The sequence below is a fragment of the Symphalangus syndactylus genome, chromosome 14 (genome assembly GCF_028878055.3).
Source record: "Symphalangus syndactylus isolate Jambi chromosome 14, NHGRI_mSymSyn1-v2.1_pri, whole genome shotgun sequence".
NCBI lineage: Eukaryota > Metazoa > Chordata > Mammalia > Primates > Hylobatidae > Symphalangus > Symphalangus syndactylus.
In genome coordinates, this window is record NC_072436.2 from 8475668 (window position 1) to 8485053 (window position 9386).

The following is a 9386-nucleotide window of genomic DNA, read 5'->3' on the forward strand; positions in this document are numbered from 1 at the left end:
GGCGCCTCCGTGTCGGTTGCTAACTCCTGCGCGCCCACCCGCGCCCCTCGGCTCGCGGCGCGACCGCGTGCCACTGCCCTTTAGGGCGCGCCCCGCCAGCCACGCTGCCCCTTGAGGCACACGCATCTGCCGCCCGCCCGTCTGCCTGTCTCTAGGGGTCTCCAGGGCGGCGGCTGGCAGCCTCGGGTTTCCGTGGGCGCCGCGTTCATCGCAGCAGGTGCCTCTGGTGTGGGTGTCTGCACCTACTGTCCACTGGCATGGGTGGCAGAAAGTTGTCCCTTTGCTCAGGCCACCTGCCCAGTGGTATGGAGCGAGCACCTCAGATCGCACCACTGCACTCCAGGCTGGGCGACAGAGTGAGACTCTGTCTCAAAAAAAAAAAAAAGGTGCAGGTACCCGTCTCCAGCTCTCCCCTCCCTACACACCCCTCAAACAGTCCCTCTGTAATGCACTCGCCCTGTTCCTTGGTAACCTGAAGCTGCTTATAGAATGTGGAGATGGGGGTAATTGAAAGGTGGGCCCAGGCCACAGAGCCCCTGAGCTGTGCTACCAGCAACCCCAGCTGCACTCCCTACTCTCTGTCACCAAGAGCTGCCGGGTGCCTGGGATATCCTGGCAGCTCTGCTCAAAATGATCCACGACTTCATGAATTTATTTGGCTCCTCCTCGGGGCCAGGGTGAGTGTCATGGGTTAATAAGGCCGGACCCGCCTTCAGGAGCGGTCCACTGGGAGATGGGTGCTGCGCAGCCCTCTTGCGAAAGCTCTCCCCTGGTGGGACATTCTGGGCACAGCCCAACAGGCCAGGGGAAACGAGAGGTGATCCATACTAAAGGGTCAAAGTCCCCGCGCCAGTCAGAGGCCCCAAAACACCGCAGCGTACATGTGCTTTAAGGCGAGTATGGGTTGGTAAACAAAACTGTATCAGATGAGCTCGGGCCGGGTGCCTTCACGGATGCGGAACTGTGTCGGGGCTATCCGCGGAGGCGCAGACCAGGGGTCCCCAGCTCCCCGCCTCGCCACCTGGGGACGGCCCACAGGCCGGGGCTCGGGCGCCGCCTGCTGTCGCGCTGCGCAGCGACTACAGGAACTCTTCCGCAGCAGACGGGGTCCCCGCGACCCGCTCCCCCCGAAGGCAAGCAAGCGGCCACAGGGAACGGGTCCCGGGGCTGGATGTGGCCCATGTCCTAAGCGCACGGAGCCGAGCCGGTGTTGCTCAGGGAGGCTGCCCGCCCCTTCACGCGGACCCTGCGGCTCTGCGTGCCCTCAGGGAACAGCAAGCTCCGAGCCGGTGTCGTCGAGGGGGCGACGGGACAGAGGGAGGAGCCTGCGGGGACCGGGTCGAGGGAGGGGAGGAGTGGGCGGGGCTGGGGCGGGGCCGTTCCTGCGCTCTCCTTGGCCTGCGGGCCGGCACTGCTCACCTCTCGTCCAGGGACATGACGGGCACGCCAGGCGCCGCTGCCACCCGGGATGGCGAGGCCCCCGAGCCCTCCCCGCCCTGCAGCCCGAGCTACGACCTCACGGGCAAGGTGGGTGGGCCTCTTCTGTGAGACCACCGCCCTCCTCCCCTTTCTAAGAAACCGAAATAAGCAGCCTATTCCAAAGTTGTACAAGATGAACTCATTATCTAGGATATGCCCCTGTTAAATAGACAATTCTAAGAATTAAAAGTAATGGGAAGATGTAATTTATCATCCAAACCAGGACATGCCTAAGATTAAAAAAAAAAAAAAAGGGCACTATTGATAATTATTGTGGGACACAAGGTTCGGGGTAACCCAGGGTCTACCATCACTTTATATCATTCAATGCCCTTCTTCTCCACCTCCAACCCCTACCCCCAAAAATCCTGTAGTCCAGTAGCTGGTACATATTAAAAGTATTATTCTGGTTCCTTCTCTTTCTTTCTTTCACTCACACTCACCACCACCACGACCAGCCCCCATTTAAATACAGCAAAATACTGCTACAGGCTGCTGGATATTCATGGTGGAGAGGACACCTGAACTCATCTGAAAGACCTTAGGTAAGTATTTATTACCCTGTGCCTTAAATTTCTTCCAAAGATTGTAATTCAGGCCCGGCATGGTGGCTCATGCTCACGCCTGTGATCTCAGCACTTTGGGAGGCCAAGGCAGGGAGACCACTTGAGCTCAGGAGTTCAAGACCAGCCTAGGCAACATGGCAAAAGCCCATCTCTACAAAAGATATAAAAATTAGCCGGGCATGGTGGTGCGCGGCTGTAGTCCCAGCTACTCGGGAGGCTGAGGTGGGAAGATTGCGTGAACTCAAGAGGTGGTGGCTGCAGTGAGCTAACTTCATGTCACTACATTCCAGCCTGAGTAACAGAGTGAGACTCTGTCTCCAAAAAATTAATACATAAAAATAATTTTTAAAAAGTTTAAGACTGTAATTACTTACACGTGCAAGATTAACGATAATTAGATTAGGAATACAAAACAACTGACACTTGTCCTTTGCACGATGGTGCAAAATACATTTTCATTTTGACTTTGGCAGACATTAGAATAAGCAGAGGGGTGTGTGTGTGTGTGCACGCACACACATTAGCTTTAGACTGATATTAAAATTACTCAAAATTAAATTCTCTACCTGTACTATCACACTGGAGATTTTTTTAAAAAAATCCTCTACGTGTATATAACTGGACAAGGATTTTTATAGATTTTTCAAGAAGAATACGTGCCAACTGTGGAAGATAAATATACATTATTTTAATACTGTGTAACTTAAATAATAGGGTAAAACCTGTAAATTAATCATGACCAGAGATGGAATGAGAGGCATCTGCAGAAAAGATATGATTAAGAACAAACCATTTAAGCTGCATCTCTGGTTCTTCAAAATGAGGAAAATGATACCTGGTCCGCCTACCTCAAAAGGAGCTCATGAGACTCAAATGAGATAATGCACAAGTTCTCAGCTGTTTTTCCCTCTAAACCAGCAGAGGGATATGACGTACTGCATTAGTAACTATAGCTCTCTAGGACATGACGCACTCCGTTAGTAGCCACGGCTCTCTAGGACATGACGTACTCCGTTAGTAACCACGGCTCTCTAGGACATGACGTACTCCGTTAGTAACCACGGCTCTCTAGGACATGACGCACTCCGTTAGTAGCCACGGCTCTCTAGGACATGATGCACTCCATTAGTAGCCACGGCTCTCTAGGATATGACGTACTCCGTTAGTAACCACGGCTCTCTAATACAGTAATTTGGGAGAAACTTAAGAAAGGTCCCAAGGCATCTATCCTAGGTGATTTTAATATCTGAGAATCACTGAAATCGTCTTCTCTGGAATCTTTCTTCAAATTTTAAAGTTCTACGCAAATGCAAAATCTACCATTTTGGCAACGCTTCAGGCATTGACAACTTTTAGAAAATTCCACCTCACCAGTTAATTTACAATCTTTGCAGCACAGCCTACACTAGATTGGATTCTTAAAAAGAAAACATGAGGAGGAGAAGAAAACGAAAATCAAAGTAAAACTAAATCAAAATAAACAAATCCCTTAGCCCACATTCAAAAATCAGAAGTGTAAAACATACAAACCTAAAATCTTTGACGTCTGCATCAATCCCATTCTGCACTGGTAAACCACTGGTCTTGTCCATCACATCACCCTCCTCCTTCAAATCTCCTAGCTTATCTCCATCAAACGTACCCTTGTTCTTCTTTTCACCTTTGTCGTTTTCATCACTGTCTGCATCCCTTGGGCCCTGTTTAAAAAATAGCTTCAGCTTCACTAATCGTCATCAATTAATAATAACGGGCAACCGTTGTGAGCACCAGACTACACTAGATGCTACTCAGAAGAGGATAGTGTTGTGCCCTTTCACACATTACAATCTAATTAACAAACAACACAGAGGCAGGAACACTGCAGAAGGTCTTGCCAAATGAGGGAGACAGACATACATTTATGTTACAGAGTTCAGAACAGTCTTACTATATCCAATGTCCCACCAACCCATTTTCTTCCTTCCTTTTTTTTCTTCCTACCCAAAGCCCAGCCATAACTTCGTAGCTCTTGGTCAAGTTCTCTACTCCCAATCCTAACTCTATGTAACAGCATGACTCTTAATAAGCCCCAGGTATGATAGCTAATGGCATAGAAAAAAAAATTATTAAGCCTGTAAAAAGAATTTCATACTTCTCCACTGCACTATGTAAATTCCTCCCTTACTTCTAAATATTGAGCCAAGTGTGGTCTGACATCGTATCAGCTCAATTATTCTGTACCTCATCTTGGGATATATGCCCTGCCAATCTGCATCACCTCCCAGCTCTACCCTATAAGCCTCACAGGTATGCATCAACAATTCACTGATGACCCTTAAATTTTGTAATGCCTCAAAACAAGTGAACTCTAACTATGAGATTCTTTCACCAAAAGTACTTTAATAACTACCTTCTACCATCTACCGGTAACAAAGATTATTCATGAGATCTCTAAGTGGGAGTATGTTAAATTGAAGCATTTGATACAAGAGAATTTCTCTCTGAAGTGTCTATCTCCTCTTACCAATATCCCAAGTTAAGCCCTGGACATATAAAGTACATGTACCTTGATTTCCAAAAGGAAAAGATTTGGTATAGTGACTTGACATAGTACAGAGAGATTTGCAGAACCTTACACCAAAGGGTTAAGGGTTTAACCCTTTGTTTTTGTAAAACTAGAGGGAAGCAGCCTTGCTTTTCCCCACGACTGACTTCTGGTTTAAGGCAAATGCACATGGACCAAGCTCAAGTTCCTGGTACAAGGCAAGACCCACTCAATAGAAGATGAGAGTGGCTGCAAAGCATTTCCAGTCACCAAAACCAAATGTCAATGGGGCAAAATCAACAATGGAGGACACGGCAGCAGACACTCGTTATAAATAGACTGTGGACGGGCCTGTAGATCCAAAACCAACAGATGCTCTTAAGAGATCACCGGCCCAGAAAGGCTGACATTCTTTTATTTATTTATTTTTTTTTTTTGAGACGGAGTCTCGCTGTCACCCAGGGTGGAGTGCAGTGGCGCGATCTCGGCTCACTGCAAGCTCCGCCTCCCGGGTTCGCGCCATTCTCCTGCCTCAGCCTCCTGAGTAGTTGGGACTACAGGCACCCGCCACCTCGCCTGGCTAATTTTTATATTTTTAGTAGAGACGGGGTTTCACCGTGTTAACCAGGATGGTCTCGATCTCCTGACCTCGTGATCCGCCTGCCTCGGCCTCCCAAAGTGCTACGATTACAGGCATGAGCCACCGCGCCCGGCCAAGGCTGACATTCTTAAACCTTTCAACTACTACTTTAGAGCCCATTTTACTTCTAAAGTTATTCTCTGTTCAAATGTGATACAGAAAAAGATAATATAAAAAAGGAACAAATATGATAAGGAACTGAGAAAGGATATACAACTTAGCTTCATGTGGCATCAAGACAGTAAATCACAGCTTTGACGGCCACTGAGATGTGCCTTTCAGAATAGAATCTTTAAAGTATGTGGCTGTTACTGATTTAAAAGGACTGAACGATAACCAATTATGCACCACACTGAGATTCCTCAAAGCAGAGACAGGAATATGATAGGGTTCTAAAGGCAAAAAGATCTTTCAAAATATCCAAAGGCAATAGTTTCCTCCATACTGCAGAGGCAAAACTGACTAAAGCTGTGTACTCATTTTTATATCCCTAGCACTGGCTGCAGTGCCTGATAAAAGCTCAACAAATATGATGACGAAAATTAAAAGGAACAAAAAAATCCTGCAAAACTAAACTGTTAAAATAAGAATGATCTTCCTGTTGTCTTTATCATCATTAGAGTCCAGGAGGTGGTAATATGGTCTAGATGACAACTCTGCCTGTATCAGAAACCATTAATGTCAACAGCAAAAGAATATTACAAGAATCATCCCACTGCCACACCTAAGTCATCACCTTCCACAGTCTACAAATCAAATCACTGGCTCAGAAGAAACAGTTCAGCTCCAATTTCTCAAAAGGAGTTCAAAAGGTCTGTAGGCAAAAATGGAAAGAAAGAGCCAGGCGCAGTGGCGCACACCTGTAATCCCAGTACTTTGGAAGGGCAAGCAAGGCAGGATCACTTGAGGTCAGGAGTTTGAGACCAGCCTGGCTAACATGGTGAAACCCTGTCTCTAAGAAAAATACAAAAATTAGGCAGCACCTGTAATCCCAGCTACTCGGGAGGCTGAGGCAGGACAATCGCTTGAACCCAAGAGGCGGGGGTTGCAGTGAGCCGAGATCACACCATTGCACTCCAGCCTAGGCAACAAGAGTGAAACTGTCTTTTTTTTTTTTTTTTTTTTTTAAAGGAAAGAAGGGAGGATAAAGCAGCAGTAGGAAGTTTCAACAACAAGCAAGACAGCTGGTTGCAGGGGATGTGCACTAGTCAAATCAATGCTCTGCATTATCTTTCTTCAGGGGCTCTTCACAAGGGCTTTACTGAGAACCTGCTCAGCTCATCTACATGCTGACTTGGCCTGAAATCTCTTTTGTGGTGGTGGTGTTTTTTAAGATGGAATCTTGCTCTGTTGCCCAGGATAGAGTGCAGTGGTGCGATCTCAGGTCACTGAAACCTCCACCTCCCAGGTTCAAGTGATTCTCCTGCCTCAACCTCCCCAGTGGCAGAGATTACCGGCATGCACCACCATGCCTGGCCTGGCCTGAAATCTTGACCACTAAGTTACACTTTCAGCCACTAATTTACATTCTCAGTTATACTGCCACGGGCCAGATTTTCAAATATTTCCCTGCAATGTGTTACATTTTACCAATATCGTACAGGCCATTCCTACAAAATACCTGGTTTTCTACTCTGAATAAGCTATCGATGCCTAACCAAAATAGTGGGGTCCTTCTTTTAGAGAGTGGGGAACCCAAGGAAAGTTTCTAATTCTTTTTTTTTTTTTTTTTTTTGAGACGGAGTCTCGCTCTGTCGCCCAGGCTGGAGTGCAGTGGCGCAATCTCGGCTCACTGCAAGCTCCGCCTCCCGGGTTCACGCCATTCTCCTGCCTCAGCCTCTCCGAGTAGCTGGGACTACAGGCGCCCGCCACCGCGCCCAGCTAATTTTTTGTATTTTTAGTAGAGACGGGGTTTCACCGTGGTCTCGATCGCCTGACCTCATGATCCGCCCGCCTCGGCCTCCCAAAGTGCTGGGATTACAAGCATGAGCCACCGCGCCCGGCCTTTTTTTTTTTTTTTTTTGAGGTTCCAGTGAGCCGAGATCGTGCCACTGCCTCCAGCCTGGGTGACAGCGAAACTCTGTCTCAAAAAATAAAAAACAAACAAAAAAACTACAAAAATTGGCCAGGGGCGGTGTCTCATGCCTATAATCCCAGCACTCTGGGAGGCTGAGGCAGGTGGGTCACTTAAGGTCAGGAGTTCGAGACCAGCCTGGCCAACATGGTGAAACCCTGTCTCTACTAAAAAGAGAAAAAGTAGCCAGGCATGGTAGCATGTGCCGGTAATCCCAGCTACTCGGGAAGTTAAGGTACAAGAACTGCTTGAACCCGGGAGGCAGAGGTTGCAGTGAGCCGAGATCACGCCACTGCACTCCAGCCTGGGCAACAGAGCGAGACTCCGTCTCAAAAATAAAATAAAATAAAAAAAAATTAGCCAGGCATGGTAGTGGATGCGTATAATCCCAGCTGCTTGGGAGGCTGAAGCAGGAGAATTGCTTGAACCCAGGAGGCAGAGGTTGCCGTCATCTGAGATCCTGCCACTTCTCTCCAGCCTAGGTGAAAGGATGAAACTCCATCTCAAAAAAATTAAATTAAATTTAAAAACCCTTCTAAAATTAAACAAGGTAAAGATACATCATAAATATCTCTACAAGTTGCCATTTCAGAGGCATATACAACCAAGTACCATTCAGCATTAGAGAAGAGCATCTGACTGATTTTTTTTTTTTTTTTTTTTTTTTTGAGACAGTCTTGCTCTGTCGCCCTGGCTGGAGTGCAGTGGTGGGATCTCAGCTCACTGCAATCTCCGCCTCCCAGGGTCAAGGGATTCTCCTGCCTCAGCCTCCCAAGTAGCTGGGACCACAGACACCCAGCACCACACCTGGCTAATTTTTGTATTTTTTAGTAGAGATGGGGTTTCACCATGTTGGCCAGCTGGTCTCAAACTCCTGACCTCAGGTGATCTTCGCCTCCCAAAGTGCTGGGATTACAGGCATGAGCCAATCATGACTGGCCGAACTTCTTTTGTTTACATAGGAACAAGGTAATTCTTAAAGTTATAATCAGGCTAGATTAAAGTTATAGTCAGGCTGGGTACGTGGCTCACACCTTTAATCCCAGTACTTTGGGAGGCCGAGGTGGGAGGACTGCTTGAGACCAGGAGTTTAAAACCAGCCTGGACAACATGGTGAAACCCTGTCTCTACTAAAAATACAAAAATTAGCCAGGCATGGTGGTGCACCCCTGTAATCCCAGCTACTCAGGAGGCTGAGGCACCAGATCGCTTGAACACAGGAGGCAGAGGTTTCAGTGAGCCTAGATAGTGCCAGTTGGTGACAAAGTGAGACTCTGTGTCAAAAAAAAAGAAAAAGTTATAGTTGAAGAAGGCCTGCTGATGATTCTTTTGACCAAGTACATAATGTTACGCCTTGTGAATTCTGAGCATAATGAAAAGGCTCTAAGAGTACATGCGTAAGAGAAACAAAATACGAAGGATGGATTATTCAGCTTTAACACGTTAACTAAATGCTACTAGCACAAATGCTAAGGCAATCTACCCAGACAGACAAGATTCATTGTCTAAGAGAGTCCATCGGCAGGTAAAACAGAAAGACACAGAAAGTTACAGGAGGAATACACTCCTGTAACTTTTCCCTCCTATAGCCCCCCCCAGCCCCCGACGAAGAAACAAAGCCAGAAACCCACACACAGCGTTACCAGAGAAGGCTTTATCCTCCCGTAACTTAAAGGATTGTTACCTTTTATTGTCCAATTAAGAAAACACTGTTCTCAGCCCTCGATACCATTGTGCTCAATTCCTGTTATTACTGGGATTAATTAAGAATAAGATTTTATGAAGCTTTTCCTGGGTTCTGTTTTAAAGTCAGTTAACTTCTGAAACAATAGGCTTAGCATTTTGTCTGTTTCTTGAAAGCACCTAAAAACTTACTAAGACAGGCCCACCCCCAAGAAACGTGGCTTCCGATGCAGTTTTCCTAAGCAAAATAAACATTTTGACCCTTCGCTAATTTTAACTTTATAAAACACTCGGGGGCTGTTGATTCTTTATCTGGGCTCTTGGGAAACGCTCTCTGGATTCTGAACTTCTGAGTTAGTGTTTTGCTTTAGCGACAATTGAATTCATTTTGTTCAAGGCCACAGCTTTTTGAAGTTGGAA